Raw genomic sequence first — 27361 nt, forward strand, 5'->3', positions numbered from 1 at the left:
TAACGCAGCCAATGAGATTGCTGCTAACGTAGAACCTTTTCTCCTCGCGGATCACACTCGCGCAGTGATACCTGAACGCGCGAGGTATTATAACGAGTGTACAGACCTCCGATGAGTCAGTCTGCATTTGTCTGCACCAGTCTGCATTTGTCTGTACCAGTCTGTAGTCAAGTTTCAGTCTGCGCCTAATAAGATTATCATATTCCTGTACATAGCCATGAAGATAAATGTATAGACACTTTGTCAAGTATCAGAGATATGTGAGAATAAGACTAACGTACCAAGACCAAAGGAACTTCAGATTGTCGATTTTGGTCACCGTCAATCTGCTACTCTCAGCATGCAAGTGGCATTTCTATCGTCGGACCTAATGGCAGAAGATAAACACGCCACGACAAGACCACGAGACATATTGCTGACAGTCGCCTACTTCGTTAAAGCGACAAGTCAAATAATCTGATGGTGTGTGTACCGAAGGTCTTACAGTACGCACACCACACTTGGCGTCCCAGATTCCCAGACCTCAGTCAGTGCGATTATTGGCTTTGGGGTTACCTGAAGTCGCAAGTGTATCGTGATCGACCGACATCTCTAGGGATGCTGAAAGACAACATCCGACGGCAATGCCTCACCATAACTCCGGACATGCTTTACAATGCTGTTCACAACATTATTCCTCGACTACAGCTATTGTTGAGGAATGATGGTGGACATATTGAGCATTTCCTGTAAAGAACATCATCTTTCCAGAATGAGATTTTCACTCTGCAGCGGAGCGTGCGCTGATATGAAACTTCCTGGCAGATTAAAACTGTGTGCCGGGTCGAGACTCGAACTCGGGACCTTTGTCTTCCGTGGGCAAGTGCTCTACCAACTGAGCTATCCAAGCACGACTCACGCCCCGTCCTCACAGCTTTACTTCCGCCAGTACCTCGTCTCCTACCTCTCCCGAGTTCGAGTCTCGGTCCGGCACACAGTTTTAATCTGCCAGAAAGTATCTATAACATCATCTTTGCTTTGTCTTACTTTGTTATGCTAATTATTGTTATGCTGATCAGATGAAGTGCCATCTGACGGACATTTTCTGAACTTTTGTATTTTTTTGGTTCTAATAAAACCCCATGTCATTCCAAGCATGCGTGACAATTTGTACCTCTCTATCTACATTATTCTGTGATTTATTCAGTTTTCAAATTTATACTGACTTTTTGATCACCCGGTACTTGATACCTCCTGTAGTCTTGCTCAGTGCTTTCCACGTCAAAACAGTAACGAAGAGCTCAGTCTGGAGAGTGCGTTGCGAAAGCTCGTAACAGCAGGGCGTGAAGCAGGGAGCAGCGCGCTGCGCAGTTCGCCGGTTTGCGCGCCAGAGGTCGTCGACGCCATTTCTGGAAAGTCGTGCGCGGGCCGCCGCGCCTCCCAAACCGCCCCCGGCGGGGACTTGGCACAAAGCCGGTGACACGACATCGCAGCGCGCCCGTACAGACATACATAATTCATGTCTGGCTGCCACGCGGGCCTCATTACCGCTGCCAGATCCGTGAAGCCGCATCTCTCAGTCCGCCCTGTCCCGCGTCTGTGCACCCGGACTGTTGGGCTGCGGCTCCACAGCCACAAATGCACACAGCTTGTAGGTGTGTTCCGTAACCTTTCTACACGGCATAAGAATATTCGGTTGTTCACTCTCCACCTTAACATACACTACTGGCCAATAAAATTGCTACACCAAAAAGAAATGCATATGATAAACGGGTATTCCTTCGACAAATGTATTATACTAGAACTGACATGTGATTACATTTTCACGCAATTTGGAGGCATAGATCCCGACATATCAGTACCCAGAACAACCACCTCTGGCCGCAATAACGGCCTTGATACGCCTGGGCATCGAGTCAAACAGAGCTTGGATGGCGTGTGCATGTACAGCTGCCCATGCAGCTTCAACACGATACCACAGTTCATCAAGAGTATTGTGACGAGCCAGTTCCTCGGCCACCATTGGCCAGACGCTTTCAATTGGTGAGAGATATGGAGAATGTGATGGCCATGGCAGCAGTCGAACATTTTCTGTATCCAGAAAGGCCGGTACAGGACCTGCAACATACGGTCGTGCATTATCCTGCTGAAATGTAGGGTTTTGCAGGGATCGAATGAAGGGTAGAGCCACGGGTCGTGACACATCTGAAATGTAACGTCCACTGTTCAAAGTGACGCCAATGCGAACAAGAGGTGACCGAGACGTGTAACCGATGGCACGCCAGTATGGCAATGACGAATACACGCTTCCAATGTGCGTTCACCGCGATGTCGCCAAACAAGGATGCGACCATCATGATGCTGTAAACAGAACCTAGATTCATCCGAGAAAATGACGTTTTGTCATTCGTCCACCCAAGTTCGTCGTTGAGTACACCATCGCAGGCGCTCCTGTCTGTGATGCAACGGCAAGGGTAGCCGCAGCCATGGTCTCCGAGCTGATAGTCCATGCTGCTGCAAACGTCGTCGAACTGTTCGTGCAGATGGTTGTTGTCTTGCAAACGTCCCCATCTGTTGACTCAGGGATCGAGACGTGGCTGCAGGATCCGTTACAGCCATGCGGATAAGATGCCTGTCATCTCGACTGTTAGTGATACGAGGCCGTTGGATCCAGCACGGCGTTCCGTATTACCCTCCTGAACCCACCGATTCCATATTCTGCTAACAGTCATTGGATCTCGGCCAACGCGAGCAGCAATGTCGCGATACGATAAACTGCAATTGCGATAGGCTACAATCCGACCTTTATCGAAGTCCGAAACGTCATGGTACGCATTTCTCCTCCTTACTCGAGGCATCACAACAACGTTTCACCAGGCAACGCCGACCAACTGCTGTTTGTGTGTGAGAAATCGGTTGGAAACTTTCCTCATGTCAGCACGTTGTAGGTGTCACTACCGGTGCCAAACTTGTGTGAATGCTCTGAAAAGCTCATCATTTGCATACCACAGCATCTTCTTCCTGTCGGTTAAATTTCGCGTCTGTAGCACGTCATCTTCGTGGTGTAGCAACTTTAATGGCCAGTAGTGTAGAATCTCACATTACTCGCCCAGTTTGCGCAATGGGCCAGTATTTTCGAATGTGGTTGGTAGCAATTTCATTCACTACCGACGCCAGATCTGCATTTCAAATCACACAAACACCGTAGTAACACCACATATTATGAACATTCCCAGGACTGTCATGTGGCGAGACGCGAACGTGAGTGACAAAGGACCATTTCTTAACGAACAACCCACTGATCTGTACATAATTCTCTGTAGATATATTTCGAGTAAATTGAAAATTCGATCGCGATTCACGCTGCTAAATTTCCGAGACAAAAGAAACTTCATGATAATGATTATTAGAATTGTTATTAGAAAGTATACCAAAACAGCTGCTTATAATAATCCTGACTGTTTCGGCATTTATCGCCATTGTGAAGTACCTGCGAATGCAATTTTGTCGAGACCGCGCATAGATGTGGCTATCACGTAACTAATGAGGAGGTATTGAATAAAATTGAGGAGAAATTTGTGGCCCAACTTGACAAAAAGAAGGGATCGGTAGATAGAACATGTTCTGAGGCGTGAAGGGATCACCAATTTAGTATTGGAGGGTAGCGTGGAGGGTAAAAATCGTAGAGGGAGAAAATGTTTCAAATGCCTCTGAGCACTACGGGACTTAACATCGGAGGTCATGAGTCCCCTAGAACTACTTAAACCTAACTAACCTAAGGACATCACACACATCCATGCCCGAGCCAGGATTCGAACCTGTGACCGTAGTAGTCGCGCGGTTCCGGACTGAAGCGCCTAGAACCGCTCGGCCACCACGACCGGCGTAGAGGTAGACCAAGAGATGAATACACTAAGCAGATTCAGAAGGATGTAGGTTGGAGTATGTACTGGGGGGTGGGGGGTGGGGGTGGCGGAGATGAAGCTTGCACAGGATAGCGTAGCATGGAGAGCTGCATCAAACTAGTCTCTGGACTGAAGACCACGACATCAACAACACATACAGCACTGGCGACTAGAATGATGTGACGTCCATATTACGCAGTTAGTGAACTGTCCTATCACTGTCAATGTTCTGATTAGATGTTAAATGCCGTAAACATACTGAAAACAATGTATGTTTACCAAGATTGTATAATGAAGGGCGATATTATTTCTCTAACTGAATTTTGTCACTATTTTCTTTGCATATTGAATATATTATTTCCGATTCATACTTTTACGTCTTCCAGAATTTCAATAAGCTATTTATTTCTGTCTAAATTCTGTATGCTTGTTTAATATTTCTTGTGGGCATTTCCTCGTGTGTGTGTGTGTGTGTGTGTGTGTGTGTGTGTGTTTCCAGTGCTTCAAGAATGTTCACTGCAAGACATTTTGGTATTCTGTGCAGGCTTTGGAGAGTATTTTTCAACTTTAGAAAGAAGGTCAAATGATTATTCTCGCTGTTTCTAATGTTTCCTCTGTATGTGACGTTAAAATTTCTTCCTGTTTGGCCAACGTAAAAGTTATTGCAGTTGCTACACGTTATTTAATATATGCCTGAGCTTTCATATTCGGATGTTCTAGTGGTGGCAATCTTGCAACGGACATCTTGAACTGGAAATTCACGCAAGAACGAATTTTACGAGTTACGTTTAGTCGATTTTAAACCATCATATCACTACGACGTATAAAGATTATTGGATAAAAAATTTCGTTCTGACGTTATGCATTTATGTAACTTATTGGAAAGTTTGAACAGATTCGTACAAGTTTAAAGTATAGAAGTTGTGCACTTCAAAAGTCTTCCAGAAAAACATGATTTTTGCACGTAATATCCGAACCGTGCACATTAATTGCGCATTAATTTAAGCAAAAATTAAAGTCTTTCACAGATGGAATTAATGGATCCGCACAATTCGCATGGGTGCCGGCTCCGGTTCGTCGTTGTAATTTTGCTTAATATACTGTAACATAGCGCCAATAAGGCAGAAGTTCGATTAGCTATACAAACGGCCGCTGGTCCGCGGTAAGCCAAAACCTTATTACCTCATGTTCCTAACTCAAATATGTGGGGCGTTTGGAAAGTCCGTGCAAAGCCCAAGAGATGACACCACCGGCCCGTATCGAGGTCATGTTTAGTTAGTAGCATCTTTGGAAAGAGCGCACACCATGTTTCAGCCATATTCGTATATTTCTCTGTGTTTGGCATTCGTGTGAATCAAGGAAGTCGAGTGATTGTCAAACAATGGAGGAAAAAGAATTTCGTGTGGTGATTAAACATTACTTTATGAAAGGCAAGACGCCTCAGGAGACTAAAGAGAAGCTTGATAAACATTACGGTGACTCTGCACCTTCTATTAGAACAGTTTATAAGTGGTTTCAAAATTTTTGGAGTGGCCATATGGGCACAAGTGATGTTGAATGTTCTGGACGCCCTGTGGAGGTTACATCTCCAGAAATCATTGATAAAATCCATGATGTGGTGATGGATGACAGAAGAGCTGAGGTGCGCGAGATTCCTAGTGCTGTGGGCATCGCGAATGAACGGGTACATAATATTTTGCACAAAGCGTTGGACATGAGAAAGCTATCCGCAAGATGGGTTCCGCAATTGCTCACGCTTGACCGAAAACGGAATCGTGTGAAGTGTTGCAGGGATGGTTTGCAGCTGTTCCTGTTCAGGAAGAATCCGCTTGACTTTAAATGTCCTTTCGTCACTGTGTATGAAACATGGATTACTATACTCCTGAGACCAAACAACAATCTAAACAATGGGTTACCAAGGCAGAATCTGCACCAAAAAAGGCGAAGACCACTCCTTCGACCGGAAAGGTTATGGCGATTGTCTTCTGGGATTCGTAAGAGATAATCCTCAGCGACTATCTGCAAAAGGGTAAGACTATTACAGGTGCATATTATTCATCGTTATTGGACTGTTTGTAAACCGAGCTGCAAGAAAAACGCCGGCGATTGGACCGCAAAAAAGTCCTTTTCCATCACGACAATGCAAAAGCACAAACTTCAGCAGTTGTGATCGCAAAATTAATGGAAATAGTATTCCAACTCGTTTCACATCCCACTATTCTCCAGACTTGGCTCCCTCGGACTACTGTTTAATCCTTAATTTGAAGAAATGGCTGGTGGGGCAAAGATTTTATTCGAACGGGGAGGTGATTGGAGCAACTAATAGCTATTTTGCAGACTTGAACAATTGCTATTATTCGGACAGCATTGGACGAAGTGTGTAAGTCTGAAAGGAGACTATGTCGGAAAATAAAAAAGGTTTACCCCAAACACGTAAGTAGTTTTTTTTTTTGTGCACGGACTTTTCAAACTCCCCTCGTAGGAACCGAGCACTTCAAAACCGCGTTTTTGCACGCGTCCCTTTCGGACATTTTTGTTACAGCGTCTGTCTGTCTGCGTCTATTGTTTTTAAAATATTGTGTATGGAATGCATTTATAGATCGTTCGGCACTTTCTTGAAGCCTCCGAATGTTACAATCAGAACAGATCGTGTACTGACCCTTCGGCGTTGGTCAGAATACAGCCTCACGAAGTCTGGGAGTACACAGCCACCGCCATGTGTCGTGGTGGGATGTTTCCTTCGGCAGCAGCTCTGCCGATGCCTGCGTCTCTCCATTTCACTGCACACGCCCCAGCCCTTCCCTGTCCCGCCATGGTGCGGCGGCGGCTGGAGAAGTTCTCTTCGGGACGTGCCGGCAGCCTTGCGAGACTCCAGGCGTCTCTTCGCCCCACGCCGCTCCCCCGTCCGCATTCCGCTGCAGTCGCGGCGCTCGCGACCTTGCTCAGCCGAGCCGATCCATGCTGCTGCGTGCGCCGCGTATGAGCAATACGCCTCCACTGCTTCCCCCGTCTCCAATACAGTGCGCACTGCGCATCAGTGTCGAAACTAAGTATACCACCGGTAAAAAGACCTCGATCGCCGCCAGGCAAATGGGAGCGCTACAGGTTCATCATCTCTTTTTCTTATTCCACGATTCCAAATCTTCCATATACACTGCCGGAAAGAAAGTCGTAGACCCTTCCAGAGGCTCCCAGTTAGCTCAAGATTTATTGTTGCAACAGAGTATGTGAAATGATCACTCTGACAGATTGTAACATTTCTGGGTTATTCAGCCATCATATTAGGCTCCAGGAAGCTATTCCCAGGGCAGTGGAGATGCAAGAAGCATAGAGACGACGCAATGTGGGATGAGGTACCGGTGACAGATGTTAGACTCGGTACCATTCCCGTGAGAAAGACCGCCTGCATGATGCTGCTGCTCTGTGATTGGCTGCTGTGTTCGGCGGTATGCGCCAAACCGTTAAACTTTAGTTGCTATTATTAATTAAACCTGTCATCCAAATTACTTCATTTTTTAAAATAAATATCTTTCAACAGCCAGCTATCAGTCAGTCATTTCAAAATTATTAAAATCAAAGTATTACTAAAACAAAAGACTGACGATATTACTGCCGATGCACTTCGGTGGCGTTCGGGTCACGCCTTGCTGGCTTGGCGCGCGAAGTGTCTCAGGCAGTCCTCTCTCCAGTCCTGACCGTTCCAGTAGGCAGACATGTTGTCTGTTATAGCAGTATTTGTTTCATGCAATTTTATTTACTACAGTTCCGACCGTCGCTACGTACAGACATGTTGTCTGTGGCAGGATGTATTTCATGTTATTTTAGCCAGATATAATGACTGTGGAAAGTTATGTTCGATACGTTGTGATCAAGAGTAGTTTCTCGTGTCTATATCAATAAAAACGCGAGTGGCATCCCAAATGAGTTATAGTTTATTCGTAGCAGCAGTTCCTTGCGAAGTTAATTTCAGCCTCAAGAAAAAGAATCCACGACCCGCGTGCTGTTTTCTGCGCTGGGGACATCATCATCATGAAGACAGCAGGTTAGTGAAATGTACAAGAACTTATGTATTCCACACACGGCAGTGGAAACAAATAGGCACCTCACGTGTACTGCATGCACAGTACAAATGTGCTCAGTGACATGTCATCTGCAGTAATGCAGAGGAGGTACAGAAGGATGAAAGTATTAACACTATCTCACTTTTATTCCTTTTTCTTGCCGTAAGATCAACAGCGCAAGCGGTTCTGAGGTGCTTGGTATCGAACCATGCCGTAACACCCTTATTAGTGCTAGGTGTAGCCTCCACAGGCGGCAATGCAGTCGCTGACTCGGGCATCCAGTCGACCGTACACATGGCAAATACTGTCCTGTGACACGTTATGCCACGCCTGTTCGACCTGTTGGCACACAGTTTTGTAAGAGTTGTTGGTTGACGAGTCGCACAAGTCGCTTATCGTCCCATCATATCCCACACGTGCTCGACTGGAGACAAGTCCAGAAGTTGTGATGGCCAGTGAAGTTGCTGAACGTCTTGTAGAGCTCGTTGTGTTTGACGGGCAGTGTGTGGGCGAGAGTTATCCTGTTGGAACACCAGATTCCTGGGGAAAGAACGAGTCTAACGACTTTCTGCGTGTACCGAGCGCTGGTTAGGGCTCTCTCCAGTAACAGCAAAGCTGAATGAGGGCTGGTAGCTTACCGCACCCCACACAATAAGGCTTTGGATGGGGCCAGTGTGTCTTGGACGAATACACTCTACGAGACAGCACTCACCAGGTCTACATTGTACATGCAAACAACCATCAATTGCATGCAAGCAGAATCTCCTTTCATCGCTGGAGACCACAACACTCCATTCCATCTTCCAAGTGGACCTCTGATGGCAACAGTCGAGCTGTGCACGTCGATTCTATGCGTGAGTGGAAGACCAGCTACAGGTGTGCGTGAAGTGGGCAGTCTGTCACAGTTTGTGCTGACACATCTGCGCTCACAACCCCTCTTATTTGCGCTGTGATAGCTGTATGATCCGTCACTGCTGCTCTAACAATACGACGATCCTTGCGAGCATCTGTGCTGCGTGGACGTCCAGGACCCCTTCTACTGCCGCGAGAAACGACCGTCCCTCCAGTTAGAAGGCCACAATTTGACTCATTTCAAACTCACTCAATTGGCTGTAGGAAGAACGATTGCGTCTCTGTGTCACTGTTGCCTGCTTACGTCACACGTTTGCGCCAAGCTGAGCCTTATGGCTGTGAGCATTGCCTGTTAAAGTGTAGACACAGATTGCGCTCTGCTAGCTATGTCACTACGTATCTGTTGGCGGACGACGTCGAAGCCATTACTAGGAGTATTTCGTTTTCGTTTCGTAACAAACTGAAGCTGGTTCATCGTACTGTGTTTCTGATTACTTCTTGTGTGTACCACTCTCTTCGAATTGAATTGTAAATATGTTGCCAGTATTCTCCTTCATATCTGCTTCCATCCGTTTCTAGTGTGTGGAATAAATATTTCCATAATTATTTTTGTTTTATACACTTAATTGAACTATTATCAATTAGCTAGGGTACGTGCTACTGCTAATTTGCTTGCTGCTACTCTCTTTGTACCGTAGACTAGTAGGAGCAACCCCCTCATGCTTTATTTCCGTTCATCCATCTAGTTCATTGTGCCTTCCGAGACTTCTCCCGTGTGTGTGCGTGCTCATCGTCAGTTTATTCTGTCTCTCAGATTTCTTCTGTGTGTGTGTGTGTGCCTGTTTTCGTCACTCTGTTTGGTGCATCATCGTCACTGTCGCGACCTGCATCTCATCGGTTTTTCGTTGCTGTTCCATCACTGCCGCCGCTGCTGCTGCTGCCATCGTTACCGTTGCCGTTCTCACTGCCAACACCATTGCCGTCGCTGCCAGTCACCTATCGATCAACTGGTAACTTCACTTCCGCCATGCCTTCTCCAACTTTACTACCATGACTTGGAGCACTTCCACCTTCCATCAGGCCTATTCCCCTTTCCCAGTCCTCTCCTCTCCTCCCCAGGTACGCCATCCCCTGTAGCACCTCCTTCTCCAGCACAAGAACCGGCATCATCTAGTATAGCACCAACACCAGAACTGACACTACCATCTGTCGATCCATCTGCATCATCACCATCGACTCAGCCAGATGTTCCTGGACTGTGGTACCCTCTTAATCGAAAACTCCTTCCAAACAATCACTCACCTGCTACTTCCAGTTGTGCCCACCACACCCTCCTTACCTACATACATCCAGAAGACCGTCAAACGCCTCAGCACTGATGCTGCCCCACCCCTGTTCCCAAAAAAACATCTAAACAAACGGAAAGCTCAGACTTCACATACTGTCAGGCCATCCCATCTGCCACTAAATCTACACAACTTCATACCTTCCTCCTCTCCTGTCCTGACTACAGCTTCCTCAAATCCAAAAACCACCTCCTCCTCTATATCCCTCTCTTACCCGTCAGTCAGATTATTCCTAGAAAAGCACCCATCCTCATCAAATCCCCTCATCCAGAATTCCTCACAGAACTGCTCAAGAAGGTCCCCCATGTCACTTTTGGTTCCTATGCAAACATTGCACCCTTTCCCTCAACCACCAGGACCAAGCAACTACAACTTCCTTATTATCCCCCCATCCTCACCATCACGATCAAAGGGATTGACCTTGAGACCACGATGGAGGAGGTGGAGTCTGAGCTCAACTCACATTCTGACCTCAAACTTCGGAAAGCAATCCGTATCTTTGATGATAATAGTCCCTCCTTAGCTCTGCATCTTCACTGAATCCCCATCCAATTGACCACCTTCTCCACCATTGGGTCCTAATTTATAAATGACACACCACTGAACTATGTAAATCCCATCCTCAATCTTACCATTGCAAAAGATGCCTAATGTACAATGACCACCTAACCACTTACCGCAAAAACCTTCACACCTACCGCCATTGTAAACCCTGCCATTTCCTCAAGCACTGTCCTAACTTTATTTCCCCTCTCTCATGTAATACCTGTAACCTGCCCCACCTATCTATTCTTCCAAGTGCAAGGCTCAACCTCCACCTTTTGAAACTGGGCTGACAGTTCCCATCAAACCTACTGACAAACCCCTCCATCCCAGAAACTACCTCTGCCCATCCCCCCAAAGCTGAAGTGCCCACAGCTGAAGAGATCATTCACTTTATGACCAGTTCTTCAGAACATTCATCCTTTCCAGAGGCAACTATTCCTGCAACCATGTCTATCTTCTTATCACATGTCTTGACACCCTAATTTAAACCCACCCAAGCCACCCATCCCCATCACCATTTCTCTCCATAGATCATGGCCTGACAGTAGTATAATATTCTATTCTACAATATCTGTTCCTTTTCAGCCAACAAACATCTCTCCATCCACATCCTCTCCCAACACCATATTGATGATTTCATCCTGGATGAAACCTTTCTCCAACCTCATATTATCTGTTCTCGACCATACATCCTCCATCGAACAGATAATCTGCTCCCCTTGGCCAGTGGCAGAGTAGTTATTGACCACCACAAGAACCTCCATATTCGGCCACAACTCCTCTACAACACTCCGACAAAACATCTTATTCCCTGTCCTTTCCTGAAAACCATAGTTGCTATGTGTGCCACTATCTATATTCGACCCCATCCTCCCATTCCACACAAATTCGTCACCCACATACACCATATCTTTTCAACCTATATTATTGCTGATGACCTTAACATCGATAGCCAGTGCTGAAGTCCAGCAGTGGCATCAGTTTACTGATTCCCGCCATGGGAATCACTGCATACCTTCCCTTGAAGCAATTCCTGATGTTATCCTCACCTCTTCAAAGCTCCTTGGGCGCATAACTGCAGCAGCCCTTGACCTCGTCAGAAGCAACCATCTCCTTGACCACTCACCATTCCCTACACCACAAGTTCTACCTGTGTACCCACTTCTCCTGCCTCTCTCAAACACATATAGGGCTACTCCCATACCAACTAGGATGCCTCCAGGGAATTCTCGGCCACCCAACTCGGAAGCCATCCACTATCCTTCCAAGACACCTGCAACATCCACCATGCCGCCACCTACCTAAATCAGACCCTGTCAAATGCCATAACACACCAAGTTCTGACGAAATCCATCTATCCCCACTGTCTCATGCTCCGTCCATGTGCTCTTCTACTCCTCCGTGAATCCTGTCACCTTTCCCAATCCTTCCTGCAGACCCATGACCAAGACACCCTTACACCACTGACAGCTGCAAAGACTTATCCAAAATCTGCAGAATGCAAATAAATGCCGTGCCTGGCACCAAACATGCATAGACCTCAATGTCACACTGCCCATAAACAATTACAGGTGCTAGAAAGCATTTCACCACCTCTGACAACAACCCTGTTTCCTCCTACGCGATAATTACTTTCTCTCAACAACCTAAGCAAAGCCAACCACTTTGCGTGCTACCTCTCCGACACTTTCACCAACCCAGATGAGCCCCACGTTGATTAGTCCTTATCCCCGATGCTTCACAAGCATACCAACCCTCCCACACCTCACTCCTAGCTTCCAGTTCCTCAACATCATCCTACACACAAAACTCAATACTCCAAGAGAGATCCCGCAGATACTCGATCACAAATGTAACACAGCTCCTGGTAAAAAAAGAAACAAAGAAAAAACAAAAAAAGACTGCATCACCTACAGACATCTGAAAGAATGCCTCTTATCCTTCCTGGAAATCCTAGCTACCCTTTACAGTGTAATCCTACACATGGGTTTCTGTCCCGAGTTGTGGAAATCTCTCAAATCCTCTTCCTCAAACCTGCCACCACCTCATACCTCCCAGCAGCCTCACTTCCACGTTTATCAAGCTCTTTGGGTCTGTCCTATCCCGACATATTGATAAACACCTACAACAACACCTACCCATTCCTTTTCACCACTATGGCTTCTGCTTCAATTTTTCCTCTTATGACCAACGCCTGTACCTTACTTCTCTCCTATCCCACCAAATCAACAAATAAAAATCCGCCATTTTTGCCTCCCTAGATCTTGAGAAAGCTTATGACGATGTATGGCATTCCTCTTTAAGTTCCAGAGCTATGCACTTCTCATAAATTATGTCCACCTCATTACTTTGTTTCTCAGTAACCGTCTGTCTTCTGTCACCATCAACAACACCAACTCCTGTATCTTCCATCCTACTGCCTGTGTGCCCCAATGTTCCGTCCTCTCACCTCTCCTGTATGTCCTCTACACTGACGATATGCAACACCCCCTCTTTCTGTTCATCTCCTCCAGTATGCCAATGAAATTGCTTTCCTCACCCTCTGCACAACCCTCCAGAAATCCCAACGATCCCTCCAGCTTAATCTCAATCAGTTCACCTAGTGTAAACAGTGGCTTCTCAATATTAATCCTTAGTGTAAACAGTGGCTTCTCAACAAATCCTATCAAAACACAGCCAATAGCTATAGGCTGATCCACCCACAGCTTCCGACTACACGACATTTACCTTACTGTTTCCAAATGTCATATCCAGTTAACTATAACACTAAAATACCTTGGACTAATACTTGATTGCCGACTAACATGGAAGCCCCATCTACTAACTATTCCACGAAAGCTCCCAATAGATTGAAATTACTACAACTACTAACTAGTCGAACATGGGGATTTCACCTTCCACAATCCTCCACTCCTACAGAGCTCTGCTCTAAGCTATTCTGTGCAATGCTACTTCTCCCTCCTTTTATCACCCCTTACATATCCTCTAACGCCATGCACTCTACATAGCCTTCTGGATCCACTTACCCTCTCCCACCCACATCCTCTACCTACCTATAAAAATCCTCAGCCTACTCTTCCATCTTGAACACCTCGGAATAGTCTATGTTACCTGTAATCTCGACACTACCCATATAGCTTCTCCCGTGCTCACTGATCCTGGTAATCTGCCACCAAAGTCCCACAAAACTACACCTTCAAACCCTCCAAATCCTCTCCCAATGAGACTTTAATCGCCTTCCTTTGCCCAATCATGAAATCCGCCCTGATATGTGCCTATCGTACCACATCGAGGAGATCTCTACCACCGACCCCTTGTCAGGACTCCTTTCCACTGAAATCCTTTACAGCCTCTTTGTAAGTCTTGATTCAGAACCGACCCCTCTCCATTCTTTCCCCATCCCTCCTCCAAACTCCACTCAGACAAGTCCCCACTACCTTTAACTGCCACGTTTCCATATTCTCCCTGGCAATCTTCTCCACTCATTTTCAGTCGTCTATGTATCTCTCTTAATCAGTCCCACATCGGTCTTTATGTTTTACTTTATGCAACTGTCTCTTTTTACATCTTCGTACGCATCATTCATTCACTATCTATATTGCAATTAGTCACCAAGCAACCTATCACATATAAACTTACGTAACTGAAGATCTGTCTTCTTATTGTACAAAACTTTTCTTCTGTCAACTGCCATTTTCAGCTATTTTATTGTCTTTTTTTAAAATTTTCCTCTCACGTGGCTGAAGAGCCGCAAATTGTATCAGCTGACAGCCTACCCTCTCCCCATATGGGGTGAGGGGAGTGAAAATTGTTTTATACAAAACTAAAACTTGTTTCTTCACATGGTATTCTGTGGATCACATGTATTTGTTCCTTGTTATGACCACTCTTCCTTGGAGATGTCAAAAATTCTATTTCCGTAGTGCAAACATGTTCACTCGTTATTAATAGTTACTATAAACAATACATTTTAGCAGAAATCAATGTACTAGAATCAGCCTCCCGCTCCAATGAAAATATCAAAGCAAATAATAAAATGGCTATTTAATTTTAAAAAGGCCTACGACTCAATAGACAGAGTAGCGCTCTGCAAGACGCTGGAAGAATTGAGCATTGACAGAAAGACAAGAGCAATCATTCGGGAAACATTAACTGACACAGTCTCCAAGGTTAAATTTATGGGGGATATCTCGGAACCGTTTGAAATCCAAACTGGAGTGCGACAGGGTGACGGACTTTCACCATTACTCTTTAATATCATTCTTGAAAAAATTATCAGGACATGGGAAAAAGAAGTCAAAGGTATCCAAATTGGCATTAGAAAAGATAATAGATTCAATGTGAAGTATTTAGCTTTTGCGGATGACATTGCAATCCTCACAAATAATAGAAAAGAAGCCACTAACGCCATAGAGAATTTACACGAAATTGCACAAAGAACTGGCCTGCAAATCTTATATGAGAAAACCCAGTACATAGAAAGAGTGCCACAAGACAAACTGCATATTGTGACAACCCATGGGAAAATCGTACAAGTACCACATTTTAGGTACCTGGGAGAAATCATCCAGCCATCAGGAATCAACCTAAAGGCCAATGAGGAAAGAATAAAAAAACTACAGGAAGCATATAAACTCACGTGGAACTATTATAACAAAAAGTCCATATCCATTAACGCAAAATTGAGGCACTACAACACTGTCGTACTTCCGGAGGCACTGTATGCATCTGAAACAACACAAATAGGTGGGAAAACTAAAATCAAAGAAATAGAGAAACAAGAAAGGAAAATTCTCAGGAAAATTTTTGGACCGATACAAGAGCAAGGAATCTGGAAAAAGAGACCAACATCAGAATTATATAAATACACAGACAAGATTACGGATACAATAAGGAAAAGAAGAATGCAGTTCTACGGACATATCCACAGGATGAATGAAAACAGAATTTCAAAGAGAATTCTTAAAGTCATCAACTCAGGCAGGGGAAAAACAAAATGGATAAAAGAAGTTGAAGAAGACCTCAGACAAGCACACATAACAGTAAACGATGCAGAAAATAGAACTGAGTTCAGGAACATCATCAAAAAACATAAATTTGACTCCACAACACAGAAGAGACCAGGATGCAAATGGACAGCGGAGCGAAAGAAACAACACAGTGAACACATGAAGAAAATTTGGGCTCAGAAAAAACAATCATCATAAAGGAATTCAAACGCTCTCTTAAATGGGAATAATCGAAAATAATAATAATAATAATAATAATAATAATAATAATAAAATGGCTATTTATTTCTATGCCTGGTCGGCCGCGAAATGGAAATCACGGTGGAAAAAAAATTATTTGCAATATTTAGTACACCTTCCAGCTACCTCTCTATATAGCGCCGTACCAACTTTGCAGCTCCCTGCCCATTCTCTATGCTGGACTGCAGCTCGTTGTCTGTGCCAAAATGCTGTCCTCATATCCGGCGGTTCATGTGAACGAAGAGATGAAAATAGGAGGAAGCCAAGTCTGGGCCGTATGGTCGCTGACCAAACACTTCCTACCGAAAATACTGCAGGAGCATCTTCGTTGCACCTGCAGTGTGCGGCCGAAGAATAAAGAGGTAGAATGTTAATAACATTTGTTTTATTTAAAAAGCTTTAAGCATTTTCACAAAAACATCGGTGTTACTTTTCAGCACGGCCTCATGACTATCGGTCCAGTGAGAGCGGCAGAAGGGACGGGAGTGCTTGGCGTTTAGACTGTTCTGAGTCATCAGTCTTCTGACTCGTTTGATGCGGCCCGCGACGAATTCCTCTTCTCTGCCAACTACTTAATCACCGAGTAGCACTTGCAACCAACGTCAACTGTTTGTTGCATGTATTCAAATCACTGTCGTCGTTTACAGTTACTACCCTCTATAAAAAAAAGAATCTCCAAGTACCAAGGAAGTTATTCCTTGAAGTCTTAACAGATGTCCTTTCATCGTGTCCCTTCTTCTGTGTTTTCTATACGAGGTGCATTCAAGTTCTAAGGCCTCCGATTTTTTTTCTCCGGACTGGAAAGAGAGAGAAACATGCGCATTGTTTTAAAATGAGGCCGCATTCATTGTCAATACGTCCCAGAGATGGCAGCACCGTACGGCAGATGGCATTTTACCGCCAGCGGCGAGAATGAGAACTGTTTTAAATACTTAAAATGGCGACGGTTTCATTACTTGAACAGCGTGCAATCATTCGTTTTCTGAATTTGCGTGGTGTGAAACCAATTGAAATTCATCGACAGTTGAAGGAGACATGTGGTGATGGAGTTATGGATGTGTCGAAAGTGCGTTTGTGGGTGCGACAGTTTAATGAAGGCAGAACATCGTGTGACAACAAACCGAAACAACCTCGGGCTCGCACAAGCCGGTCTGACGACATGATCGAGAAAGTGGAGAGAATTGTTTTGGGGGATCGCCGAATGACTGTTGAACAGATCGCCTCCCGAGTTGGCATTTTTGTGGGTTCTGTGCACACAATCCCGCATGACGACCTGAAAATGCGAAAAGTGTCATCCAGGTGGGTACCACAAATGCTGACGGACGACCACATGGCTGCCCGTGTGGCATGTTGCCAAGCAATGTTGAGGCGCAACGACAGCATGAATGGGACTTTTGTTTCGTCGGTTGTGACAATGGATGAGACGTGGATGCCATTTTTCAATCCAGAAACAAAGCGCCAGTCAGCTCAATGGAAGCACACAGATTCACCGCCACCAAAAAAATTTCGGGTAACCGCCAGTACTGAAAAAATGATGATGTCGATGTTCTGGGACAGCGAGGGCGTAATCCTTACCCATTGCGTTCCAAAGGGCACTACGGTAACAGGTGCATCCTACGAAAATGTTTTGAAGAACAAATTCCTTCCTGCACTGCAACAAAAACGTCTGGGAAGGGCTGCGTGTGTGCTGTTTCACCAAGACAACGCACCCGCACATCGAGCTAACTTTACGCAACAGTTTCTTCGTGATAACAACTTTGAAGTGATTCCTCATGCTCCCTACTCACCTGACCTGGCTCATAGTGACTTTTGGCTTTTTCCAACAATGAAAGACACTCTACGTGGCCGCACATTCACCAGCCGTGCTGCTATTGCCTCAGCGATTTTCCAGTGGTCAAAACAGACTCCTAAAGAAGCCTTCGCCGCTGCCATGGAATCATGGCGTCAGCGTTGTGAAAAATGTGTACGTCTGCAGGGGGATTACGTCGAGAAGTAATGCCAGTTTCATCGATTTCGGGTGAGTAGTTAATTAGAAAAAAAAATCGGAGGCCTTAGAACTTGAATGCACCTCGTATATTCTCTTCCTCTCCGATTCTACGCACGACTACCTCATTCCTTACTTTATCAGTCCCCTGTAGCACAGTATCTCAAATGCTTCGATTCTGTTCTGTTCCACATTTACCACAGTTCATGTTTCACTACCATACAACTCTGTGCTCCAAATGTGCATTCTCACAAATTTCTTCCTCAAATTAAGGACTATGTTTGATACTAGTAGACTTCTCTTGGCCAGGAATGACCTTTTTGCCATTGTTAGTCTCCTTTTGACGTCCTCCTTGCTCCGCCCTCGTGGGTTATTCTGCTGCCTAAGTAACAGAATTCCTTAACTTCATCTATTTTGTAACCATCAATCCTGATGTTAAGTTTCTCGCTGTTGTCATTTCTGCTACTTCATTACTTTCGTCTTTCTTCGATTTACCCTCAATCGTATTCTGTACTGATTAGTCATTCCGGTCAACAGAGCCTGTAATTCTTCTTCGCAATCACTGAAGAAACAAATGTCATTAGGGAGTCTGATCATTTATATCATTTCACCTTGAACTTTAATTGCACTGTAGAACCTTTCTTTTACTTCCATCATTGTTCCTTCGATGTATAGATTGAACACTAGGGACGAAAGACTACACCGCTGTCTTCTAGCCTTTTTAATCCGGGTACTTCGTTCTTGGTCTTACACTATTATTATTCCCTCTTGGTTCTTGTTCATGTTGTATACTACCCGTCTCTCCCTCTAGCTTTCCCCTATTTTCCTCAGAACACCTTGCACCATTTTATACTGTCGAATACTCATTCCAGGTCGACAAACCCTATGAACGTGTCACGATGTTTCTTTAGTCTCGCTTCCATTATCAACCGCAATGTCGGAGCTGCCTCTTTGGTGCCTTTACGTTTCCTAAAGCTAAACTTCCTAGCTGCTACTCCAGGCGGGTGAATGAATGTGCGCAACGGAAAATAATAAACGCTAAAATGAAGATTTGGTCCTGTCTGACTATCCCTTGAAGCAAATCTTAGGATCTCTTAATTCTATAAGTTACAATCTAAACATAAATGAATGATGAAGGCAACTAATCCTACTAAATGATAAACGTTGTTCCTGCTTATATATTTATTATATATATTGAAAAAAACTTTATATTACAAAGTTTATATTTCCTACGTAAAATTACTAATCAATTGCCCAACTCTGCCCCTTATTATGACTGCGTGGTATAATATCAATAACGAGAAATGACTGACATCATCTACGTACCAAACACGAGAAGACACTACTCTCAAAGATGATCTACGGTGGTGTGGAACCTCAGTGGAAATAAACCAACGCGATCACAGCTGTTTAGCTTTTGTAGTCCTAATAAGCCGAAGCAATTTGCGATATCACCGTAGTATGTACTGCATCCGGTGCATCGAAGTGATGGTTCTCGTACTCGTCTCCGACGATGGAAGAACTCCAGCCACAAATAAATTCTTTCAAACACTAGGACGGCAGAAGGCGGTCCTCTGACTAATATAATCTAGTACTGTCGTCTCCTCTCTGTGTTCTAGAGACGAGAAACGCGAACTCGCAGCCACAAGGACGGAGTTCAGACAACGTCTCAACGTATCTGTAGGCAGAGGAAGTGCTCTCAATTACTGAACACTGCGTACTCAACAACGACTTCCAACCTGAAGGTGAAGTCCAGAATCGTATACGTTCGCAACAGTACTGTGCCAAGCTGTTCTGACTATACACACTCCTGAGAGCAAACGCTGCAAGTCCGTCCGTACCAACAGAGCTGACATCGAGCGACCGTCACACACGGGCGCTCACAACGGAAGACCTCGTCTCTCCACCGCTGTCCTTCCAGCAAGGCTCAGCTCCCCACCATCGTAATCCCGAAAACGAATCATATTCCCGAAACCACGGAATATTCTCCCTCTCTACAAATTCTTCCGAACGCCGACCAACCATATTTTAGTCTTTTGTTGTCCAGCGCGGAAATTTTCTGTGAAAATACCTAAACTCATACAACGGTACGCTCCTGAGTAAAAATCCTTGGAAATAACCCAGCCTGTGTAGTTTCCGAGGTGACGCTTCCTCGTTCCTCTCAGCTGCGTCCATGATTTCGTAGTTTCCTAAGTATAATCTTTCCTGTTCGACTACAAACCGGCCGGTCCCGACTCTATTGTGCTCCAGAGCTCAGGTGCCACGACGGCCGTGTAGCTACTTCCTGTTTTTGAGCAGGACCAACACCTGTGCGGGCCTTCCACCCAGAGCTTGAGTTCTGCCTGCCGTTTCATCTCCACTGGCGTTCCAACCTCTACTACTATAGTCAATCATTAATTACGCCGTTTTTATAATAAAGACACTTGGTTCAAATGGCTCTGAGCACTATGGGACTTAACTGCTGTGGTCATCAGCCAATAAAGACACTCCGTCACCTTTCATGCAATAAGCGTACAATTATTTACAAGGCGTACGTGACAATTTCAGTCTCCTTTAAATATTCAGATATACGATGCAGTACCTATCAAATAATACCTAATGTGGTTGTAGATCACAGCAAAGTATGTGGAGCCAGCCGGAGTGGCCGAGTGGTTCTAGGCGCTAAAGTCTGGAACCGCGCGACCGCTATGGTCGCAGGCTCGAATCCTGCCTCGGGCATGGATCTGTGTGATGCCCTTAGGTTAGTTAGGTTTCAGTAGTTCTAAGTTCTAGGGAACTGATGGCCTCAGAAGTCAAGTCCCATAGTGCTCAGAGCCATTTGACCCAAAGTATGTGGATGAGTGCATGTAAGGTGCGAAATTATAGGCACGTTACAAACTGTCATATAACACTTCCTGGCAGATTAAAACTGTGTGCCCGACCGAGAATCGAACTCGGGACCTTTGCCTTTCGCGGGAAAACGCTCTACCAACTGAGCTACCCAAGCACGACTCACGCCCGGCACTCACTCACAGCTTTACTTCTGGCAGTACCTCGTCTCCTATTTTTCATATCAGCGCTCACTCCGCTGCGGAGTGAAAATCTCATTCTGGAAACATCCCCCAGGCTGTGGCTAAGCCATGTCTCCGCAATATCCTTTCTTTCAGGAGTGCTAGTTCTGCAAGGTTCGCAGGAGAGCTTCTGTAAAGTTTGGAATGTAGGAGACGAGGTACTGGCAGAAGTAAAGCTGTGAGTGCCGGGCCTGAGTCGTGCTTCGGTAGCTCATCGATCAACAACGAACTTAAACGGGTGTCTTACGACGTCCGCCCCGAGCAGATTCACCGAACGAAAGCTAACAAAATGAGATTTAAAAAATAAATAAAACAAAAAATAAAAAAAGATGGTAGAACACTTGCCCGCGAAAGGCAAAGGTCCCGAGTTCGAGTCTCGGTCGGGCACACAGTTTTAATCTGCCAGGAAGTTTCATATCAGCGCTCACTCCGCTGCAGAGTGAAAATCTCATTCTCTCATATAACAAATTCTCAATTTCCTTTTCCACTTTTCTGTATATTAATCTTGTAGCAACTTTGATACATGAGCTTTTAAGCTGGTTGTGTGATAATTCTCGCACTTGTTGGCTCTTGGAGTCTCAAACTGTCAGCAGCGCTTATCTGCAAAAGCCGTCCACAGATTTCCGCTGGCGAAAGCGTAGGTGCTAGCATGGGTTAAAGCCGCTGCGTAGCACTCGTCTGCAAGCACAGAGATGTCGCGGCATCCATCCCGCCAAGGAGGTTCAAATCCATTCTACCCTCACTGACAGAATAGATTCTAACCTAACCTCCTCGATGTCGCTAAAAACTGACGGAGGAGATCTGACGCAGCGTGACCAAACTGTCGGTCGTTGCTGCGTCCGGCGACCTTTGTCATTCCACCGGCCGTCGAGTGTCAAAACAGCGCAGCCCCATGCAGGTATAAGGAGGGGAGATGGCACTATGGCCGTCTGCTGTACGTCTGTTTGAAGCCGGTGGGCCGCCATGTTTGATTGGTCAAAACAGTGACAGAGCTCTTGTTAGAATTGCGTGTTCTTCATATTTAACGTTATGTCTGCGAGATAATTTCAGATGATGAGTGTTACAATGTTTACATGCATAACACAACGTCAGAATAGCTTTTTCAGGTGTTTTCGTTTTGTTTTTAATGCGTTTTTGCCCAGCATTACAACTGATTTGGTCTCGTTAACTTAAGTGTTTCTTTTGGATACGAACTTCGAATGATGAAAAATAACAGTGTACAAAGCTCTTTTCAAACTCAAATCACCTTTTACTGTATTTGTGTCGATGTAAACTGAAAGCAGAACCCGAAAGCTATGCTAGTTTACATACCGGATGATATTTCTTACTCGTTTACACACTTATACAAAATTTCATTTGTAAATACAAACATCGTTTGTGCTTTGTCAAGAAAAATGAGCATATGAACCCACAGAGCCCTACGAGCTTCACTGATCGGAAATCTGAAATAAAATAAGAAGAAAACAGTTTCACAAAACGTAAACAAGGCCGCACATCTCACGGATATAAACGACAATATTTTACGAACGGGGCCACTTACGCATGGAACGTGATTCCTTTTAACTTGGTAGCACTATTCCAACGGTTAGTACACCCGTAAACAACGCAAACCGGCATTTTAAAATGAAAAAAACCTTCAGCAGCTCTACACAGTAGCACAATCGGAAACGAGTCTTCTGACCAAACTGCAATGGCGGAGCTCGGTTTCTGTCGGCTTCAAGTTTGTGACGTCATGGCATCTCGCCTCCTTATACCTCCATGGCAGCGCCAGTGCTCTGCCTAGTGCCTCAGTGGTCAGCCACCTGTTGCGCGCGTGCGGGGCGTGCAGTACGCGACGCTAGTTGCACGAGCAGAACCTGCGTGACGCAGCGTGTCTTGCAGAGGCTTTGCTGCCGTCGCAGCGTGAGGGAATGCGGCCCGGCGCTGTGGCGTGTCGCGGTGGCTACCACCGCGTGGGGGGCGCTATGTGGGTCGCGCAGACGAGCAGTTCCGCTCTGCTGTAGGCTGGTCGCCTGCGCCGGCACGCGCACACGCAGCCGCCAGAACGCACTTTCCATTCCGGAGTACCGGGCTTCAATACCGGTTCGGTCATCTTCCACCCTACATCTGTCTCAGGACAGACTTTCCCCTTGCCCCGTACCTCTACCTTAACCTGCTGCCTAGTTCGTCCCCTGTTTTACGATTACGATGTTGGATTCAGAACGCTCAACATCGTCGTCATCAGTGCCATTAGTTGATATCAACATACACATCTCTTAGATTGAACGATGTCTGTTCCCACAAGAGACACTCCTCCTACGATTACAGAGGAAGATGATGTTAAGGTCGTCTTCAGTCCAAAAACTGGTTTGATGCAGCTTTCCATGCTACTCTATCCGTGCAAGCCTCTTCATCTTCGAGTGACTCTTGGAATCTACATCCTTCTTAATCTGCTCACTATATTCATCTCTTGGTCTCCCTCCAAGATTTTTACCCCCCCGCCCCCCCCCCCCCCCGCCCTTCAGTACCAACCTGGTAATCCCTTGATTCCTCAGGATGTGTCCTACCAACCAAGTCAAGTTGGGCCACAAATTCCTCTTCTCCCCAATTCTGTTCAGTACCTCCTCATTAGTTACATGATTTACCCACCTAATCTTAAGCATTCTTCTGTAACACAATATTTCGAAAGCTTCTGTTCTCTTCTTGTCTAAACTGTTTATCGTCCACGTTTCACTTCCATACATTGCCACACTCCATACACGGTCCGCCGCTCGTGGTCTCGCGGTAGCGTTCTCGCTTCCCGAGCACGGGTTCCCGGGTTCGATTCCCAGCGGGGTCAGGGATTTTCACCTGCCTCGAGATGACTGGGTGTTTGTGTTGTCCTCATCATTTCATCATCATTCAGGAAAGTGGCGAAATTGGACTGAGCAAAGGTTGGGAAATTGTACGGGCGCTGATAACCATGCAGTTGAGCGCCCCACAAACCAAACATCATCATCATCACACTCCATACAATATTAGAAGATTTCTTCATAATGTCTGCCTATGAGGACATACAAATGTGGTTCGTATGAATCAAACTCGACCAACCGTTTGCAAAAAGAAGTCTTAACACAATGATTGGCTACGGCAGCAGTTCTGGGTTGTGATACTCGGGCTGCAATTGGTGTAAATATAATTGCATCACTTTTGAATATTTACTCTGTGGTGTGCACTGAAGCGCAGAGAAACTGGTATAGGCATGCGTACTCAAACACAGAGATGTGTAAACAATGCTGAATATGGCGCTGCGGTCGGAATCGCCTATATAAGACAAGTGTCTGGCACAGTTGTCAGATCGGTTACTGCTGCAACAATTGCAGGTTATCAAGATTTGAGTGAGTTTGAACGTGGTGTTATAGTCAGCGCACGAGCGACGGAACACGGCACCTCCGAGATAGCGATGAAGTGGGAATTTTCTCGTGAGACCATTTCAGTAGTGTACCGTGAATATCAGGAATCCGGTAAAATGTCGAGTCTCCAACATTGCTGCGGCCGGAAAAAGATCCTGCAAGAACGGGACCAACGCCGACTGAAAAGAATCGTTCAACGTAACAGAATCGCAATCCCCAAATTGCTGTAGATTTCAATGCTGGGCCATCAACACTTATCAGCGTGCGAACCATTCAACGAAACATCATCAATATGGGCTTTCGGAACCGAAGACGGACTCCTGTACCCTTGATGACTGCACGACACGAAGTTTCACGCCTCGCCCGGGCCCGTCAGCACCGACATTGGACTGTTGATGATTGAAACATGTTGCCTGGCCGGACGAGTCTCATTTCAAATTGTATCGAGGGGGTGGACATGTAAGGGTATGGAGATGACCTCATGAATCCATGGACCCTGCATATCAGCAGGGGTCTATTCAAGCTAGTGGAGGTTGTGTAATAGTGTGGGTGATGTGCAGTTAGAGTGATATGGGATCACTAATACGTCTAGATACGACTCTGACAGGTGAAACGTGCGTATGCATCCCATCTGATCATCTGCAACCATTCATGTCCGTTGTGCTTTCTGACGGATTTGGGCAGTTACAGCAGCACGATGGAACACCCCACACGGCCAGAATTGCTCCAGAGACACTCTTTTGAGTTTAAACACTTCCGTTGGCCACTAAACTCCCCAACATGATCATCGTCGAGCATATCTGAGCTGCCTTGCAACGCGCTGTTCAGAAGAGATCTCCACCCCCTCGGATTCTTGTGTATTTATGGACAGCTCTGTAGGATTCATGCTGTCAGTTCCCTTCAGCACTAATTAGACATTAGTCGAGTCCATGCCATGTCGTGGTGCTGCACGCTTTCGTGCTCGCGGGGGCCCTTAACGATATCAGGCAGGTATACCAGTCGCTTTGGCTCTTCAGAGTAACAACCACTTTATGCCTTATGAATGTCAAAATTATTATTTTTACTTGTGAAAAAAATTTTAATGATCCCATACGACTACAAACGAAAATTTTTGTAGAGAATCTGCGACATGCAGCCTTTATTCTTGAGCACTGAATTACGCTTCGTAGTTTCAACATGTCCATACCAGCAGTTCAAAGGGTGACTGCCATCTCAGCGCATGCATTTACGACTGCCGATACATTCTTTCTGCACTTCCTCAAATATTGGTTATGTCTGTTGTAGCTCAGAGTTTTTCCGAATGGTAAAGCTCGCAAATGGCGAGATCTGAATAATGACATGCCTCAAGAATTAGTCCTGGGTCCCATTCTATATACGTTACATGTCCCTGACACGCCAGCTACTTGCTCTAAGAAAATTCCGTACGATATGCAAATGACCTAGCTTTAATATATCATAACAAAAATATAGAGTATTGCGAAAGTACAGCGTCGAGTGAAATCACAATACTGATCGATTACTTTTGCAAATGGAGACTCCAACTATACCCAAGTAGAACAGAGGTCACAGGGTTCCATCTACAAAATAAATAGGCGCACTGGACTCTACACGTGTTATTTGAAGTTTGCAATAACTGCATCCCTTAATATCCAGGAGTCATCCTCGGTCGTACGCTTCCATTTAAGCAGCACTGCACGAACCTCTCAAAGACGATTAGCTCGAGAATAACAGCCGGAAACACTTCGTGAGCACATACGCAGAGCAATGTTTCAATTTCACAAGTGTATTCATCTGCTGAGCACACACAAGTAAGACAGGCATACGCCTGAATGACCTCATGAGACCCACTACTGGCACTGCCAGATCTACTCCCACTCAGTTGTTGTCTGTCCTATCCAATACTGCCCCTGCGGATCTCAGAAGTAAAGCTGTAAAGGTGGAAATTCTTAAGACGACAGAGACACATAAGAACCGATCTCACAGTAGTGTTCGCAGAATGCACCAGCTGCTATACCCCTTAACTTACGCAAGCCACATTGGGTCGACCTACGCGCCACAGACGTTTCTGAAGTCACCGGAAAGCGGAAAGAACGCTCGGGTTAACATCCAACCCAGAATGCTCACGTAACTCAAAATCCGACGAAGAAGACTTCTGGGTTCTGTCTTCCTCGTCACGAATGACCGAGACTCGACCGCGTGCGGAAGGGACGAGAGAGAGATGGCCAATCCTTGAAGAAGTGGAGCTATCGTGAAAGTGCTGTGAGTGACTCTGATGCGGAGGAGCAGTTTATTAAGACGCAGTGTCGAGAGTTGCCCGGTCCATGCCTTTAAAGGAGGTCTGAAAGACTTGCATGGCATCGTGAGCTGCGATATGGTTGCCAAATCCACAAAATAAATGAAGTACTACAAGAACAAACTTCGAGTGATCTGATGTCTTATTTTTATTTGTACATAACGTATAATACAGTCAATTTATAAGCAAATATTTTAATCAAGACTGGCATTAACATGAATGTCTAAGAATAAAATAATACAGAGTTATAGTATTTGCAATGATATACAGCTGTTCGCATGACCATAACCTTTATATTTAAATTTAATCAATAACAAACCTTCAAATGAACCGATGTCTTATTTCTGTTCCTAGAGTAACAAGATCTGGAATGTTAGAGTAGATTCTGTTTATTTTAGCTACAGGCAACATGTACAAAAGTTATAGTGTTTGTAATGAACTAACGTTGTTTGTAAGACCGTACACTTTATATTTAAAACCAAGAACGAAAGTTCAAATGAACTGTTGACTTATTTCTGTTATTATATTAACGTGATCTGGAATATTAGTAAACGGGTAAGTTTAATCTTAAACGCTAATTATTTGTCCGTTATACACGTTCCGTCTCTTCTATTTTAGAAGTGTCCACACCGGTTACTTTGTGTTGTTGTTCTTCCCATCCGTGCGCTTTGAAACTGTATTTAGTCACCCTGTCCAGTCTAGGACATCCTGTTATGGACATTTGC

General features: G+C 45.2%; 1 protein-coding gene across 2 annotated transcripts in view; it reads right to left on the reverse strand.

Annotated features, from left to right (window-relative positions):
• The window catches only part of LOC126094689 (uncharacterized), a 507242-nt gene that overhangs the window by 367558 nt on the left and 112323 nt on the right, over positions 1-27361 (reverse strand). The window lies entirely within an intron of this gene.

Source organism: Schistocerca cancellata, chromosome 8 (genome assembly GCF_023864275.1).
Source record: "Schistocerca cancellata isolate TAMUIC-IGC-003103 chromosome 8, iqSchCanc2.1, whole genome shotgun sequence".
Lineage (NCBI taxonomy): Eukaryota > Metazoa > Arthropoda > Insecta > Orthoptera > Acrididae > Schistocerca > Schistocerca cancellata.